Below are 19,765 nucleotides of genomic sequence, written 5' to 3'. Positions count from 1 at the left end.
CCAAGAGGTCTAAAATACGTAGGAATAAACCTAACCAAAGATGTAAAACATCTGTATGCTGAAAACTATAGAAAGCTTATGAAGGAAATTGAGGAAGACATAAAGAAATGGAAAAGCATTCCATGCTGATGGATTGGAAGAATAAATATTGTTAAAATGTCAATAATACCCAAAGCTATGTACACATTCAATGCAATCCCAATCAAAATTGCATCAGCATTCTTCTGAAAGCTAGAACAAGCAATCCTAAAATTTGTATGCAACCACAAAAGACCCCAAATAGCCAAAGTAATTTTGAAGAAGACCAAAGTGGGAGGCATCACAATCCCAGACTTTAGCCTCTACTACAAAGCTGTAATCATCAAGACAGCATGGTACTGGCACAAAAACAGACACATAGACCAATGGAATAGAATAGAGACCCCAGAATTGGACCCACAAAAGTATGGCCAACTAATCTTTGACAAAGCAGGAGAGAATATCCAATGGAAAAAAGACAGTCTCTTTAACACATGGTGCTGGGAGAACTGGACAGCAACATGCAGAAGGATGAAACTAGACCCCTTTCTTACACCATTCACTGAAATAAAGTGGATCAAGGAGCTGAATGTGAGACAGGAATTCATCAAAACTCTAGAGGAGAAAGCAGGAAAAAAACCTTTCTGACCTTAGCCACAGCAATTTCTCAGTTGACACATCCCCAAAAGCAAGGGAATTAAAAGCAAAAATGAACTACTGGGACCTCATGAAGATAAACAGCTTCTGCACTGGCAAGGAAACAATCAACAAAACTAAAAGGCAACCAACAGAATGGGAAAAGATATTTGCAAATGACATATTGGACAAAGGGCTAGTATCCAAAATCTATAAAGAACTCACCAAACTCCATACCCGAAGAACAAATAATCCAGTGAAGAACTGGTCAGAAGACATGAATAGACACTTCGCTAAGGAAGACACCTAGATGGCCAAGAGGCACATGAAAAGATGCTCAGCGTCACTAGCCATCAGGGAAATACAAATCAAAACCACACTCAGATACCCCCTCATGCCAGTCAGAGTGGCTAAAATGAACAAATCAGGAGACTATAGATGCTGGCTAGGATGTGGAGAAACGGGAACCCTCTTTCACTGTTGGTGGGAATGCAAACTGGTGCAGCTACTCTGGAAAACAGTATGGAGGTTCCTCAAAAAAATTAAACATAGATCTACCCTATGACCCAGCAGTAGCACTGCTAGGGATTTACCCAAGGGATACAGGAGTGCTGATGCATAGGGGCACTTGTACCCCAAGGTTTATAGCAGCACTCTCAACAATAGCCAACTTAGGGAAAGAGCCTAAATGTCCATCAACTGATGAATGAATGAAGAAATTGTGATTTATATACACAATGTAATACTACTTGGCAATGAGAAAGCATGAAATATGGCCTTCTGTAGCAACGTGGATGGAAGTGGATAGTGTTACGATAAGTGAAATAAGTCATACAGAGAAAGACAGATACCATATGTTTTCACTCTTATGTGGATCCTGAGAAACTTAACAGAAGACCATGTGGGAGGGGAAGGAAAAATAAAAGAGGTTAGATAGGGAGAGAACGAAAACATAAGACACTCTTCAAAACTGAGAACAAACTGAGGGTTGATGGGGGGTGGATGTGGGTATTGAGGCAGGCACCTGTTGGAATGAGCACTGGGTGTTGTATGGAAACCAATTTGACAATAAATTTCATATTTAAAAAATAAAATATTAGTGATTTATTTTTGTCAGAGTATTGTGCATTTTCAAATTTGCTTTCTCCAGGATGAACTTTAACAGAGGCTTGCTCATCTGTGATCAAGTGTAATTTAGAGAACTGGTGCTTTTGTTTACTTCACTTGTTTCTGAAATATTTTGTGTGTGTATATAGAGAATTTTACTCCTGTTACTCTGAGAACACCATATATTATAGAATGGTTAAACACCACTTGTATATAATGCTTCCTTTTGCCTTGCTGTACTTTCCAATACTTTAAGAAGTTCCAGAAAGTTTCCACCTAGACAGAATTTATAGTTTTATATATTATGTTGAAAATGCTTACTTTTGCCTTGCTGTACTTTCTAATACTTTATGATGTTCCAGACAGTTTTCACCTAGACAGAATTTATAGTTTTATGTATTATGTCAAAAAGTGTAAGGGACTTTTTTTGGTATGTCTTTGATAAAGCTAGCATTAGCTTGTTTTTTTTGTTGTTGTTGTTTATTTTATTTTGAGAGAGAATGAGAATGAGTTTATTTAGAGAGGGGAGAGAGTGAGTGGGGGAGGGGCAGAGAGAAAGAGAGGGAGAGAAAAATCCCAAGCACGCTCCGTCCTTTTAGCATGGAGCCTGACATGGGGCTCTATCTCAGGAACCATGAGATCATGACCTGAGCTGAATTCGAGAGTCAGACACTTAACCTACTGAGCCACCCAGGCACCACAGCATTAGCTTGTTGTATATGAAACACCTTCCTTAAAAATTATATACAAACAAGCAATCCTAAAATTCATATGGAACCACAAAAGGCCCCAAATAGCCAAAGTAATTTTGAAGAAGAAGACCAAAGCAGGAGGCATCACAATCTGACTTTAGCCTCTACTACAAAGCTGTCATCATCAAGACAGCATGGTATTGGCACAAAAACAGACACATAGACCAATGGAATAGAATAGAAACCCCAGAACTAGACCCACAAACGTATGGCCAACTAATCTTTGACAAAGCAGCAAAGAATATCCAATGGAAAAAAAGACAGTTTCTTTAACAAATGGTGCTGGGAGAACTGGACAGCAACATGCAGAAGGTTGAAACTAGACCACTTTCTCACACCATTTAGAAAAATAAGCTCAAAATGGAAAGAGGATCTGAATATGAGACAGGAAACCATCAAAACCCTAGAGGAGAAAGCAGGAAAAGACGTCTCTGACCTCAGCTGTAGCAATTTCTTACTTGACCCATCCCCAAAGGCAAAGGAATTAAAAGCAAAAATGAATTCTTGGGGTCTCATGAAGATAAAAAGCTTCTGTACAGCAAAGGAAGCAATCAACAAAACTAAAAGGCAACCAGCAGAATGGGAAAAGATATTTGCAAATGACATATCGGACAAAGGGCTAGTATCCAAAATCTATAAAGAACTCACCAACCTCCATACCCGAAAAACAAATAATCCAGTGAAGAAGTAGTCAGAAAACACTTCTCTAAAGAAGACATCTGAAGGGGCGCCTGGGTGGCGCAGTCGGTTAAGCGTCTGACTTCAGCCAGGTCACGATCTCGCGGTCGGTGAGTTCGAGCCCTGTGTCAGGCTTGGGCTGATGCCTCAGAACCTGGAGCCTGTTTTTGATTCTGTGTCTCCCTCTCTCTCTGCCCCTCCCCCGTTCATGCTCTGTCTCTCTCTGTCCCAAAAATAAATAAACGTTGAAAAAATAATTAAAAAAAAAAAAAAGACATCTGAAAAGATTCTCAGCGCTGCTCCTCATCTGGGAAATACAAATCAAAACCACACTCAGATATCACCTCACGCCAGTCAGAGTGGCCAAAATGAACAAATCAGGAGACTGTAGATGCTGGAGAGGATGTGGAGAAATGGGAATCCTCTTGCACTGCTGGTGGGAATGCAAACTGGTGCAGCCACTCTGGAAAACAGTGTGGAGGTTCCTCAAAAAATTAAAAATAGACCTATCCTATGACCCAGCAGTAGCTCTGCTAGGAATTTACCCAAGGGATACAGGAGTACTGATGCATAGGGGCACTTGTACCCCAATGTTTATAGCGGCACTCTCAACAGTAGCCAAATTATGGAAAGAGCCTAAATGCCCATCAACTGATGAATGGATAAAGAAATTGTGGTTTATATACACAATGGAGTACTACGTGGCAATGAGAAAGAATGAAATATGGCCCTTTGTAGCAACGTGGATGGAACTGGAGAGTGTGATGCTAAGTGAAATAAGCCATACAGAGAAAGACAGATACCATATGTTTTCACTCTTATGTGGATCCTGAGAAACTTAACAGAAACCCATGGGGGAGGGGAAGGAAAAAAAAAAAGAAAAAAGAGTTTAGAGTGGGAGAGAGAGCCAAAGCATAAGAGACTCTTAAAAACTGAAAACAAACTGAGGGCTGATGTGGGTGGGAGGGAGGAGAGGGCAGATGATGGGCATTGAAGAGGGCATCTTTTGGGATGGGCACTGGGTGTTGTATGGAAATTAATTTGACAATAAATTTCATATAATAAAATAGTAAAATAATAAATTTTTACAGGTGAAATAATATCAGATCAAACTTAAAAAAAAGCAAGGAAAACATGTTTATTTAGTATATATGTAACCAAAAAACACCTTATTAGTGTCCTACAATGGAGAGTGCTATTTTTTGTGTGTGTTTTAAGTTTTTGTTTGTCTTTGCTTATTCAAGCAGAAATGTAGTTGACTTTTAATCTGTATACCAGCTTTTAAATTTAGATTATTATTGGAATTTTTACCTAGCAATCTAATGACTTTTATTTAAAATTTTTAGATTAAAAAATTTCTTTGATAATTTTCTTATATAGCTAGAAAAAATCTGTAACATTAAATCAAAGAAATTAAATTCGCTCATTTTTGAACTTTTCTCTTTGCTAAATATCACTGTTAGGAATTTCAGAGAAATTTAACCTTGGATACTTTGAAATGAAATATAATCACATATTTAATCATTCTCTTTATTTCTACTCAAACCTTATTCGGCTGGATTTTGAAAAGGATATTGGGGCGCCTGGGTAGCTCAGTTGGTTAAGCATTTGACTTCAACTCAGGTCATGATCTTGCGGTCTGTGAGTTCAAGCTCTGTGTTGGGCTCTGTTTTAACAGCTCAGAGTTTCGAGCCTGCTTTGGATTCTTTGTCTCCTTCTCTGTCTCCTTCTCTGTCTTCTCCTCCCACACATGCTCTGTCTCTCTTGCTCAGAAATGAATAAATGTTAAAAAAAATTTAAGGATACTAATTTCCATGGTCTTAATATCATTTATATTTTCCATAGTATTGTTGAGAGGCCAGGATTTTCAAAAAAAAAGTGTTTTGAAAGCAATCAGCAAAAAATAACAACATAGAAAACAAAATTGAGCCAACTCAAGTTAAAACCACTATTAAATCCTGGTTAAATGAATTCATCTTTTATCTTAAACAGCTCTTCAGTAACTGGAAGAAATTAAGTAAAAATTAAAAAGTTAGATTAAAATGTGTTGCCAAACCCTGAAAATAACTTCTAGTCCAATGGAAGTTGGGAGTACAATATAGGGGATTGAAGGGACAAAAAAGTCATAAAATTATAAAGAAAAGTAGCGTCTGAAAGGCCAGCATCTTCAGGGAAAAGCATATGATGACCAGCTGTACTAGCCATCTCCCCAAGAATGTCTGTATTTTATACCCAACTAAAACAAATTAACATGTGCCTGCAATTTTCTGATATAACAGTCTCCAAATTGGAGAGGTAACCAAGTTATATTTTAGCAAGTAATCTAGGTAAAGTAAATAAGGTATTTTTTCTTACTTCATGATTTATCCATTAAATAATTCCCATATTTTTTGAAGTTCTATTGAAGACAAGATACATTTAGAAGATATTTTCATTGTAAGTCATGAAGGCATTCAGAGTGCAATTATGGAGACTCTTTGTTTGCTAAGTATTCACCAGTCATATGTGATGTTTCCTACCATAAATGAGAATGGGTATAAATGAAGATTATTTTCACTGTTTAATGAAATGAGAAATTACCCTTTTGCTAAGTTTGGGTGTTTGAAGGTGAAGGAAAGTCAGTAAAGTATCCTCTAAACTGAGAAGGCACTTTGAGACTAAAAAATAAAGCAAACCGGTTCATACCATTCACACAGTTTTATTCAGGGTAACTTACTGACAGGGTATTGGGCAAATGATGATCCAGGCACTGCAGAGCTATTCTCCAAAAAGTCTAGATCTTAATCCACAGATTTTATAGAGTGAGGGGGTGTGCAGAGGGCATTGTGAGGTCAAAGGGTTTAACATTTAACAGATGTCCTAGTGCCATCTGTGCCCCAGAGGGGAAGGAGGGGAAGAAACTGTTATCTGTACTGACTAGTACTAAACAACTTTAAGGAAGATCAGTACAAATCTTCCCACATTCTGGTCAGAGCTTTGACCTCCAAGGGGTCTAGAGCACATAGACCCAATGGAGGTTGTTACAAGGATATGAACAAGATGGGGGGCCATAGATGGATTCAGTATTGCAGCATTCATACATTGGGTTAAACCTATTTAACTTTTTTAGTACTTGACTGTATGGTGTGACCTCAATGTGGTAATCTTCTATTTTGCTTATAATTGATGCTTTGTTCTTTCTACTTAAAGGGTAAAATTATTTGATTATATTGGAATGTCCTGAGAAGCCATAGAGTAGATTATTACAGATTAAAAAATCTATGAAGTACAGTTTTCTTATTTTTTGTTGGTGGGAATTGTAGATTTTGTTTTATTGACTTAATAAAAATTGTGAAATTGTGAATGTAGCTTACTTAAATCTAGAAATGTAATTGTGATAAATATGGCTTCTCATACTTTTATTTAACAGCCATAACATATTTATCTTGTAAAAATTGTTCTTTGATATACCTCAAGTTTCACTTTTGGATCTATTATAATAAAAATGTCTTTATTCTTAGAACAGTAGCTCCACAACCTGTGAACTTTTATCTCTTGTTAAAATAAATTAAATTTCAAATTTGATAAGTGATTTGATAATTGAAAAGTAACACATGTAGGATTTTAGGAGAAGGTGTCAAAGTAGGAGGGGAGGATCCTAAGATCACCTTGTCCCACTGACACACCTAGATGATAACCACATCTCTGCAACCAACTCAAAATGACCTGAAGACTGGCACAATAGATTTTCTGTAGTTAATTGTAGAGAGAAGGCCGCATGGAAAAGAGTAGGAGAGACAGAGATGTGGTTGCGAACCAAACTCCTGAGAAGACTTATAACAAATGGGAAGGAGACCACAAGCACAAAGAAGGGAAAGGATCAGACCCCATACCAGGCACCACAGAAATGGGGGATGTACCCTGGTGTGATGAGTCCCCATAACATTGGGCTTTGAAAAACAGAGGTGTTTAACTTTGTGAGTTTTCACAACTAAGAGGTTAACTCTGGGTACTTTCAAAATCAGCAGGCTTAACTGTGGAAGAGCCAGAATACAATAGGAAGCTGAGCCACCACCCTTAAAGATACAAACAGTCCCGCCAAGATACAGAATATACACTGCAGCTTAAAAAGTATCTGGGGTACACAGGAAGGAGGTTTATCTACTAATCTTAGAATGTGTGCTGGAGGGAGAAGGGACTAACATAGTCTGATGCTTATGAGAACCAGCACACTCTCTACATACCTTGCTGACACCATGCCCCTGTCCCTGCGTTCTCCTGAAGATCTTCCCCATCCAACCAATCCTACTGTTCAGGAATACCTCTAGATCAGCTCCTGTCACATCTTATTCTGAAAACTGTCATGGCAGCAACTGGTGCCACTCCAAAGTGACTCCTGTCCTGTTGAGAGGGGAAGATAACCACACACAGCATTTAGCAGCCCCAACAGGTGAACCTTACAATTGCAGTGCAAAGAGTGCCCTGCCAATCAGTGCATCAGCCCCAGCAGATCGTCTGGGGGCAGGCATCTAGATCTGGATGCTGACCCCATCCACCAATGAAAGCCTCTGAAGGGAATACAGACAGAGTGCCTTGCAGTTCTGTACCACTTGCATCCCCAGCAAACAGACTGAGGGCAGGTATGTGTTATTACTGCTGGCACTGACCAACTATAAGCCCATAGTGGCCCCAAACTGGCCCCATAACAGCACAGGGACCAAACCTATCCCACAAAAGCAAAGTGGGCCACTGCAGCCAACTAGACTAAAGGCAAGTGAAGCTCACACACAATTGTAGGGCATATACAACTCACATAGGAGATGCCCCTGAAGTACCTAGTTTTGGTTAAGAGGGGTCTTTACACCACAGGAACTCTTCTTTGTAATGTCACTACTTTTAAGATTAAGAGCTGTGACTGACTTTACTAATACATAAAAACAAACAGTTACACAAAATGAGACTGGAATATGCCCCAGATAAAAGAATGGGGAAAAACCATAGCAAAAGAATGAAATGAAACAAGATAAGTTACATGCCTGATAAAGAATTCAAATTAATCATCATAGGGGCACTTGGGTGACTCAGTTGAGCATCCACCTTTGGCTCAGGTTATGATCTTGCGGTTTGTGAGTTCAAGCCCCACGTCAGGATCTGTGGTGACAGCTCAGAGCCTGGAGCCTGCTTCAGATTCTGTGTCTCCCTCTCTGCCCCTCCTCCACTCACAGTCTGTCACTCTCTCAAAAATAAACATTAACATTTTTTTTAGGGGCGCCCGTGTAGCTCAGTTGGGCGTCCAACTTGGGCTCAGGTCATGATCTCGTGGTCTGTAAGTTTGAGCCCCGTGTCGGGCTCTGTGCTGGCAGCTCAAAGCCTGGAGCCTGTTTCAGATTCTGTGCCTCCCTCTCTCTCTTACCTTCCCCCATTCATGCTCTGTCTCTGTCTCAAAAATAAATAAACGTTAATTTTTTTTAAATCAACCTTCATAAAGATATTTATGGGACATGAGAATAGAGTGGAGGATCCCAGTGACACCATCAACAAATATATAGAAAATACAAATACCAGAAGTGAAGACCTTAATAACTGAACTATGAAATACACTAGATGGAATAAATAGATTAGAGGAGGCAGAATGGATCAATGAGCTGGATGACAGTAATGGATAACAATAAAGCTGAACAGCAAAAAGAAAAATGAGAAAATGTTAAGGGAATTCAGCAATATCAAATGTAATAACATTTGGATTATAGGGATCCCAGAAGGAGAAGAGAGAAAAAAAGAGGGGAAGAAAATGTATTTGAAGAAATAATAGCTTAAAATTTACCTAATTTGGAGAAGGAAGCAGACATCAAGATCCAGAAATCACAGAGAGCCTCCAAAAAAAAAAAAAAGATACAAAGTAATTAAAATGGCAAAATGTAATGATAAACAATTTAAAAGCAGCAAGGGAAAACCATTACATATAAGGGGAACTTCATAAAGCAATCAGCAGAAGCTTTGTAGGCCAGAAGGGAGTGACATTCAAAGTGCTGAAAGGAAAAAAAAAACCTGCAATAAAGTATATTCTACCCAGTAGGACTATTATTCAGAATAGAAGCAGAGATAAAGAGTTTCCCAAACAAAAGTTAAAGTAGTCCATAACTATAAAACCAGCCTTATATGAATCATTAAGTGCTCGCTTCGGCAGCACATATACTAAAAATGAATCATTAAAGGGAATTCTTTGAATGGAAAAAAAAAGGCACAATGAGGAATAAGAAAATTAGGAAGGGCAAATATTTCCCTGGTACATAAAAACATAATAATGGTAACTCATCATTTATAAAACCAGTATGGAGGTTAAAGTACAAATGCAATACAGTCAATTGTATTTATAAAAAATTCGTCAAGGAAATCACAAAATAAAAGGTTATAAAGTGTGACATTATATACATAAAACCTAAGGGGGAATAAAAAATTAGAGCTTTTAAAATGAGTTAGACTTACGTGACATCAACTTAATATAGACTGCTATATGCATAAGATGTTATATATAAACCTAATGGTAACCTCAATCAAAACCTGTAATACATGTGCAAAAAATGAAGAGAAACAGAATGCAAGTATATCACTAAAGCCATCAAACCACGGGGGAAGACAGCAAGAGAAGAAAGGAATAGTGAAGAACTATAAAGCCAACTGTAAAACAAGTGACAAAATGGCAGTAAGTATATACCTATCAATTTTGAATATAAATAGATTAAATGTGTCAATCAAAAGACACAGGGAGACTGAATAAAAAAGCAAGACCCAAATGAATGCTGCCTATCTCAGACCTGAAAACATCTGCAGATAGAACGTGAAGAAATTGAAAACTATATACCATGCAAATGCGAGTGAAAATAATGCTGGAGTAGCAATTCTTATATCAGACAAAATAGACTTTAAAACGAAGAGTCTAACAAGTGAAAAACAAAGGCACTACATAATGATAAAAGGAATAATCCAAGAAGAGGATATAAGCTTTTTAAATATTTATGCTCCCATAATGAGGGCACCAAAAACATAAATCCACTATTAAGAGATATAGGGGGAGAAACTAGCAGTATTTCAATAATAGTAGGGGATTCTAGCACCACTTACATGAATGGATAGATCATACAAACAGACAAGAAGAAAACAGCAACTTTGACACTTTGCACCAGATGGATCTAACACATATATTCAGAACATTCCATTCAGAAGTGGAATACACATTCTTTTCAAGTTCACATGGAATATTATTCAGAATAGATCATGTTAGGCCACAAAAATAGTCTCGATGAATTCAAACTATTCATATGATGTGCCTTTTCTGATCACAACAGTATGACGCTAGAAATAAACCACAGGAAAAAAATCTGGAAAAAACACAAGTGCATGGAGGCTAAGTATATGTTACTAAAAGGAAAAAAAATGAATGGGTCAACCAGGAAATTGAAGAGGAAATCAAAAAATACATGGATACAATTGAAAATGAAAATACAATGGTCCAAAATCTTTGGGATCCAGCAAAAGCTATTCTAACAGGGAAGATTACAACAACACAGATCTCCCTAAAAAGGGAAGAAAATTTTCAAACTAACCTCACAAACATGAACCTAGAAAGAACTAGAAAAAACAAATATGAACAAAGCCCAGAGACAGCACTAAAAGGAAATAATAAAAATTAGAACAGAAATAGAGATTGAAAAACAATAGAACAGATCAATGAAACCAGGAGCCAGTTCCTTGAAAAAAATGACAAAACTGATAAAACTTCAACCAGATTCATAAAAAAATGAAGACTCTAATAAAATCAGAAATGGAGAAATAACAACTGATAACAAATTCAAAGGGTATTCAGATAATATGGAAAATTATATTTAAACAAATTGGAGAACCTAGAGGAAGAAACCAACAAGTTCCTAGAAACATAAACTTACAAAACTGAATCAGGAAGAAATTGAAAATTTGAGCAGAATGATTACTAGTAGTAATCATTGAATCAGTAATCAAAATTGAATCAGTAATCAAAAACTCCCATAAACAAAAGTCCAGGGCTAGAATGCTTCACAGGTAAATTCTACCAGACATTTAAAGAAGAGTTAATACCTATTCCAAAAAAATAGAAGAGGAAGGAGAGCTTCCAAATTCCTTCTATGAAACTAGCATTAATCTTATACCAAAGCTACATAATGACACTACAATGTAAGAAACCACAGGCCAGTAAATATAAACATACATGTAAAACAAAACCCAAATCCAATAGTACATTAAAAATCATTTAGCATGATCAAGTGAAATTTATTCCTGGATGCAAAAATGGTACAATATTCACAAGTCAATGTGATATATCAACAAAGGAAAGGATAAAAAAAAAAAAACATGATCATTTCGATAGATGCAGAAAAACCATTTGACAAAGTATAACTACCATTCATGATAAAACATCTCAACAAAGTATGTTTAGGAGAAACAATATAATAAAGCCCATATATGAAAAACACACAGCCTACTCAATGGTGAAGAACTGAAAGCTTTAAGATCAGGAACAAGAGAAGGATGTCAACTCTCATCACTTTTATTCTTTTTTTTTTAATGAAATTTATTGTTAAATTGGTTTCCATACAACACCCAGTACTCATCCTAGTAGGTGCCCTCCTCAATACCCATCACCCATCCTCCTATCCCTCCCACCCCCCATCAGCCCTCAGTTTGTTCCCAGTTTTGAAGAGTCTCTCATGTTTTGGCACCCTCCCTCTCTAACCTTTTTTTTTTTTTTTCCTTTCCCTCTGCCATGGTCTTCTGTTAAGTTTCTAAGGATCCACTTAGGAGTGAAAATATATGGTATCTGTCTTTCTCTGTATGACTTATTTCACTTAGAACACTCTCCAGTTCCATCCACGTTGCTACAAAGGGCCATATTTCATTCTTTCTCATTGCCACGTAGTATTCCATTGTGTATATAAACCACATTTCTTTATACATTCATCAGTTGATGGACGTTTAGGCTCTTTCCCTAAGTTGGCTATTGTTGAAAGTGCTACTATAAACCTTGAAGTACAAGTGCCCCTATATATCAGTACTCCTGTATCCCTTGGGTAAATCCCTAGCAGTGTTATTGCTGGGTCATAGGGTAGATCTATGTTTAATTTTTTTGAGGAACCTCCACACCGTTTTCCGGAGTAGCTGCACCAGTTTGCATTCCCACCAACAGTGCAAGAGGGTTCCCGTTTCTCCACATCCTAGCCAGCATCTATAGTCTCCTGATTTGTTCATTTTAGCCACTCTGACTGGCATGAGGGGGTATCTGAGTGTAGTTTGATTTGTATTTCCCTGATGAGGAGTGATGCTGAGCATCTTTTCATGTGCCTCTTGGCCATCTGGGTGTCTTCCTTAGCGAAGTGTCTATTCATGTTTTCTGTCCATTTCTTCACTGGGTTATTTGTTTTTCGGGTGTGGAGTTTGGTGAGTTCTTTATAGATTTTGGATACGAGCCCTTTGTCTGATAGGGTCTTGATGGATTCCTGTCTCACATTCAGGTCCTTGATCCACTTTGAGTTTATTTTGGTGAATGGTGTAAGAAAGGGGTCTAGTTTCATCCTTCTGCATGTTGCTGTCCAGTTCTCCCAGCACCATGTGTTAAAGAGACTGTCTTTTTTCCATTGGATATTCTCTCCTGCTTTGTCAAAGATTAGTTGGCCATACTTTTCTGGGTCTAATTCTGAGGTCTCTATTCTATTCCATTGGTCTATGTGTCTGTTTTTGTGCCAGTACCACGCTGTCTTGATGATGACAGCTTTGTAGTAGAGGCTAAAGTCTGGGAATGTGATGCCTCCTGCTTTGGTCTTCGTCTTCAAAATTACGTTGGCTATTCGGGCCTTTTGTGATTCCATAAAAATTTTAGGATTGCTTGTTCTAGCTTTGAGAAGAATACTGATGCAATTTTGATTGGGATTGCATTGAATGTGTAGATAGCTTTGGGTATTATTGACATTTTAACAATATTTATTCTTCCAATCCATGAGCACAGAATGTTTTTCCATTTCTTTATATCTTCTTCAATTTCCTTCATAAGCTTTCTATAGTTTTCAGCATACAGATGTTTTACATCTTTGGCTAGTTATTCCTAGGTATTTTATGCTTCTTGCTGCAATTGTGAATGGGATCAGTTTCTTTGTTTGTCTTTTTGTTGCTTCATTATTAGTGTATAAGAGTGCAACTGATTTTTGTACATTGATTTTGTATCCTGCAACTTTGCTGAATTCATGTATCAGTTCTAGCAGACTTTTGGTGGAGTCTGTCGTGTTTTCCATGTATAATATCATGTCATCTGCAAAGAGTGAAAGCTTGACATCATCATTGAAAATGTTGATGCCTTTGATTTCCTTTTTTTCATGATTGCTGATGCTAGCACTTCCAACACTATGTTAAACAACAGCAGTGAGAGTGGACATTCCTGTCATGTTCCTGATCTCAGGGGGAAAGCTCTCAGTTTTTCCCCATTGAGGATGATATTAGCTGTGGGATTTTCATAAATGGCTTTGGTGATGTTTAAGTATGTTCCTTCTATCCCGACTTTCTCGAGGGTTTTTATTAAGAAAGGGTGCTGAATTTTGTCAAATGCTTTTCCTCATCAATTGACAGGATCATATGATTATCTTTTCTTTTATTAATGTGATGTATCACATTGGTTGATTTGCAAATGTTGAACCATCCCTGCAGCCCAGGAATGAATCCCAGTTGATCATGGTGTATAATTCTTTTTATATGCTGTTGAATTCAATTTTCTGGTAACTTGTTGGGAATTTTTGCATCCATATTCATCAGGGATAGTGGCCTGTGGTTCTCTTTTATTGCTGGGTCTCTGTATGGTTTAGGAATCAAAGTAATGCTGGCTTAATATAATGAATCCGGAAGTTACTTCCCTTTCTATTTTTTGGAACAGATCTCTGCTTTAAATGTCTGGTAGAATTCCCCAGGGAAACCATCTGGTCCTGGACTCTTATTTGTTGGGAGATTTTTGGTAACTGATTCAGTTTCTTCACTGGTTATGGGTCTGTTCAATTTTTGTGTTTCTTCCTGTTTGATTTTTGGAAGTGTGTCGGTGTTTAGGAATTTGTCCATTTCTTCCAGGTTGTCCAATTTGTTGGCATATAAATTTTCATAGTATTCCCTGATAATTGCTTGTATTTCTGAGCGATGGTTGTCATAATTGCATTTTCATTCATGATTTTATCTATTTGGGTCATCTCCCTTTTCTTTTTGAGAAGCCTGGCTAGAGGTTTATCAATTTTGTTTATTTTTTCAAAAAACCAACTCTGGGTTTCGTTGATCTGCTCTACAGATTTTCTAGATTCTATCTTGTTTATTTCTGCTCTGATCTTTAATATTTTTATTCTGCTGGGTTTGGCGTGTCTTTATTGTTCTGCTTCTAGTTGCTTTATGTGTGCTGTTAGATTTTGTATTTGGGATTTGTCTTGTTTCTTGAGATAGGCCTGGATTGCAATGTATTTTCCTCTCAGGACTGCCTTCGCTGCATCCCAAAACGTTTGGATTGTTGTATTTTCATCTTCACTTGTTTTCATATAGTTTTAAATTTCTTCTCTAATTGCCTGGTTGAGGCAGGGTGTTCTTTAACCTCCATGCTTTTGGAGGTTTTCCAGACTTTTTCCTGTGTTTGATTTCAAGTTTAATTGCATTGTGGTTTGAAAGTATGCATGGTATGATCTCAATTGTTTTATACTTATGAAGAGCTGTTTTGTGAACCAGTATGTGATCTATCTTCTAGAACATTCCATGTGCACTTGAGAAGAAAGTATATTCTGTTGCTTTGGGATGCAGAGTTCTAAATATATATGTCAAGTCCATCTGATCCAATGTGTCATTTAGGGCCCTTGTTCTTTATTGATCCTGTTTCTAGATGATCTATCCCTTGTTGTAAGTGGATTATTCAAGTCCCCTGCACTTACCACATTCTTCTCAATAAGGTTGCTTATATTTGTGATTAATTGTTTTATATATTTGGGGGCTCCCATATTTGGCGCATAGACATATATAATTGTTAGCTCTTCCTGATGGGTAGACCCTGTAATTATTATATAGTGCCCTTTTTCATCTGTTGTTACATACAGCCTTTAATTTAAAGTCAAGTTTGTCTGCTATAAGTATGGCTAGTCCAGGTTTCTTTTGACTTCCAGTAGCAGGATAGATAGTTCTCCATCCCCTCACTTTCAATCTGAAGGTGTCCTTAGGTCTAAAATGAGTCTCTTGTAGACAGCAAATAGATGGGTCTTTTTTTTTTATCCATTCTGATACCCTGTGTCTTTTGGTTGGAGCATTTAGTCTATTTACATTTAGTGTTATTATAGAAAGATATGGGTTTAGAGTCATTGTGATGTCTGTAGGTTTCCTGCTTGTAGTGATGTCTCTGGTACTTTGTGGTCCTTGCAACATTTCACTCACAGAATCCCCCTTAGGATCTCTTGTAGGGCTGGTTTAGTGGTGATAAATTCCTTCAGTTTTTGTTTGTTTGGGAAGATCTTTATCTCTCCTTCTATTCTGAATGACAGACTTGCTAGATAAAGGATTCTTGGCTGCATAGTTTTTTTTATGTTCATCATATGGAAGATTTCCTGCCATTCCTTTCTGGCCTGCCAAGTTTCAGTAGCTAGGTCTGCCACTAGACTCATGGGTCTCCCATTGTAAGTTAGAGCTTTTTTATCCCTAGCTGCTTTCAGAATTTTCTCTTTATCCTTGTATTTTGCCAGTTTCACTATGATATGTCATGCAGAAGGTTGATTCAAGTTACATCTGAAGGGAGTTCTCTGTTCCTCTTGGATTTCAATGCCTTTTTCCTTCCCCAGATTAGGGAAGTTCTCAGCTATGATTTATTCAAGTACTCCTTCAGCCCCTTTCTCTCTCTCTTCCTCTTCTGGAATTCCTATTATACAGATATTGTTGTGCTTGATTACATCACATAGTTCTCTAATTCTCCCCTCATTTTCCTAGATTTTTTTCTCTTTTTCTCAGCTTCCTCTTTTTCCATAATTTTATCTTGTAATTCACCTATTCTCTCCTCTTACTCTTCAATCTGAGCTGTGGTCACCTCCATTTTATTTTGCACTTCATTTATAGCTTTTTTTTACTCCTAATGACTATTTCTTAGTCCCTTGATTTCTGTAGCAATAGATTCTCTCCTGTCCTCTATACTTTTTTCAAGCCCAACAATTAATTTTATGACTATTCTAAATTCTTGTTCTGTTATATTGCTTAAATCGTTTTTGTCAATTCTTTAGCTGTTGCTACTTCCTGGGTTTTTTTTTTTTTTTTTTTTGAGGAGAGTTCTGTGTCGCCATTTTGGGTAGTCCCTGGGGTGGCGCTGAACTTCAGGGCACTTCCCCTGTGCTGTCTGGAGTAACTTGTGTTGGTGGGAGGGGCCACAGTCAGCCCAAATGTCTGTCCCCAGCCCACCGCTGGTGCCATAGACAGACTAATGTGTATCTTATCTTTCCCTCTTCCAGGGGCAGGACTCACTGTGGAGTGGTGTGACCCCTGTTTGGGCTACTTGCACACTGCCAGGCTTGTGGTGATGTTTTGATGGGATCTGGCGTATTAGCTGGGGTTGAGCCTATTCCCTGGGCCTCTTGTCTGTGCTTGGCTCCGGAGAGTCTGTTCTGCTAGTCTTCTGGAAGTCTTCTGGTTTATTTAGGCAGGTGTGGGTGGAATCTAAGTGATGAGCAGGACGAGGTGAGCCCAGCGACCTCCTATGCCACCATCTTCTTCTGGATCTTTTTTAGTTTCCTCATCACTTTTATTCAATATAATATTGGAAGTCTTAGCCATAACAATCAGAAAAGAAAAAGAAAAGGATCCTTATTGGTGAGGAAGAGGTAAAACTTTCACCATTTACAGATGAGATGATACTATTTGTAGAAAAGCCTAAGGATTCCCCCCAAAAATCTAGAACTGTTGAATGAATTAACTAAAGATGCAGGATACAACATTATTATCCAGAAATCTGTTGCATTGCTATACACTAATGAATTTGCATATTTGACCATTCTACCAAAACAGTCTGCAAATGTAATCTTTTGATACACCAACGTTTTTCACAGAATTATAACAAATAATCTTGAAATTTGTATAGAACTGCAAAATACCCCAATAACCAAAGCAACCTTGAAAAAAAAAGAACAAAGCTGGAGGTATCAGAGTCCCTGGTTTCAATATGTATTATAAAGTTTAGTAATCAAAACAGTATGGTACTGGCATAAAAATAGACACATAGATCAATGGAAAAGATAGAGTCTAGAAGAAAACCCATGCTCATATGGTCACTTAATCTATGAGAAAGGCCACAAGAATATACAGTGGGGGAAAAGACAGTTTCTTCAATAAATTGTGTTGGATAAATTAGCTACATGGAAAAGAATGAATTGGGGCCATTTTCTTACATCATACACAAACATAAACCAAATAAAGACATAATTCTGAGACCTGAAGCCATACAATTACTAGATGAAAACATAGGCAGTGATATCTTTTTTATCAGCTGTGTCTGATATGACACCATCAAGTATAATACTATTTGCATTACAAGAATCCCAGAAGGAAAAGAGAAAGTAAATGGGGAAGAAATTTTATTTGACATAATAATATCTGAAAAATTCTGCATCTGGGGAAGGAAACAGATATCTAGGTCCATGATGCACAGAAGGCCCCAAATGACACCAACCCAAAGAGGTCCACACCAAGACACATAATAATTAAGATGGAAAAAAAAGTAGTGATAAAGGGAGAATTTTAAAAGAAAAAACAAGTTACAAATAAGGGAAACCCCATAAATCTATAAGCTGATTTTTCAGGAGAAACTTTGCAGACCAGAAAGGAGTGGCATGATATATAAAGAAAGTACTGGGGATGGGGGACTCTACAACAAGCTATCATTTAGAATACAAGGAATTAAAGAATTTCCCAGAAAACAAAAGTTAAAGTAATTAATGACCACAAAACCAGTCTGGCAAGAAATGTTAAAGGAAACTTTTAAGTTTTTATTTTAATTCCAGTTAGTTAACATGCAGTATTGTGTTAGTATCAAGCATAAAACATAGTAATTCAACAATCACATACATCACCCAATGCACATCAGTGCAGTCCTTAATTCCCACCATCTATTTAACCCACCCCCCACCCACCTCCCTCCTTTCTGATAACCATCAGTGTGTTCTCTATCCATAAAGCTGTTTTTTGGCTTCTCTCTATATATATCTCATTCTCTCTCTCTCTCTCTCTCTCTCTCTCTCTCTCTCTCTCTCTCTCTCTCTCTCCTTTTCCCCTTGATTGATAGTTTTCTTGCTTAAATTCCACATATAAGTGAAATCACATGGTATCTTTCTTTCTCTATTTGGCTTAACATAATACTCTCTAGCTCCACCCATGTTGTTGCAAATGGCAAGATTTCATTCTTTTCAGTGGTTCAATAATATTCCATTGTATATATAAACCATTTTTTTCTTTATTTATCAATTGCTGGACACTTAGGCTGCTTCCATAATTTGGCTATTGTAAATAATGCTGCTATAAACATAGGGGTGCATGTATTCCTTTGACTTAGTGTTGTTGTATTCTTTGGGTAAATATCCAGTAGTGCAATTGCTGAATCTTAGGGTAATTCTATTTTTAACATTCTGAGGAGCCTCCATACTCCAGAGTGACTGACCCAGATTGCATTCCCACCAACAATTCACAAATGTTCCTTTAAAAAATATGTATTTGGGGGGGGGGGCAGGGGCAGAGAGAGAGGGAAAGAGAGAATACCAAGCAGGCTCCACACTGTCCATGCAGAGCCTGATGGTGGGGTCAACCTCAGGAACTGTGAGATCATGACCTGAGCTGAAATCAAGAGTTGGAACTTAACCGAGCCACCCAGGTGTCCCAAGGGTTCCTTTTTCTTCATATCCTCACCAATACCTGTTTTTTCCTTGTGCTGTTGATTTTAGCCTTTTTGATAGGTGTGAGGTGTAGTTTTTTAAAATTTTTTAATGTTTATTTTTGAGAGAGAGAGACAGAGTACGAGCAGGGGAGGGGCAGAGAGAGAGGGAGACACAGAATCCAAAGCAGGCTCCAGGCTCCAAGCTGTCAGCACAGAGCGCAATGTGGGGCTTGAACCCATGGACAGTGCATGAGATCATTACCTGAGCCAAAGTTGGGCACTTAACTGACTGAGCCACCCAGGCACCCTCATTGTAGTTTTGATATGCATTTGTCTGATTATAAGTGAACATGAATATCTTTTCATGTGTCTATTATCCACCTCTGTGTCTTCTTTGGAGGAATGTTCATGTCTTCTGCCTATTTTTAATTAGATTATTTGTTTTTTGGGTGTTGAGTTTTATACGTTCTTTATATATTTTAGATACTAACACCTTAACAGATATGCCATTTGCAAATATATTCTCCTATTCTGTAGGTTGCCTTTTAGTTTTGTTAATTGTTTTCTTTACTGTCCATAAGTGCTTTATTTTGATGTATCCTAATATTTTATTTTTGCTTTTGTTTACCTTCCCTCAGGAGACAGATCTAGAAACAAGTTG

At 37.6% G+C, this 19,765-nt stretch overlaps 1 protein-coding gene across 1 annotated transcript in view; it reads left to right on the top strand.

The window, feature by feature from the left end:
- The window catches only part of LOC101091427 (charged multivesicular body protein 1a-like), a 158,148-nt gene that overhangs the window by 76,039 nt on the left and 62,344 nt on the right, over nucleotides 1-19,765 (top strand). The gene's annotated exons all lie outside the window — the stretch shown is intronic.

The sequence above is a fragment of the Felis catus genome, chromosome X (assembly GCF_018350175.1).
Source record: "Felis catus isolate Fca126 chromosome X, F.catus_Fca126_mat1.0, whole genome shotgun sequence".
Lineage (NCBI taxonomy): Eukaryota > Metazoa > Chordata > Mammalia > Carnivora > Felidae > Felis > Felis catus.
This window is presented reverse-complemented; position numbering and strand designations above follow the sequence as displayed.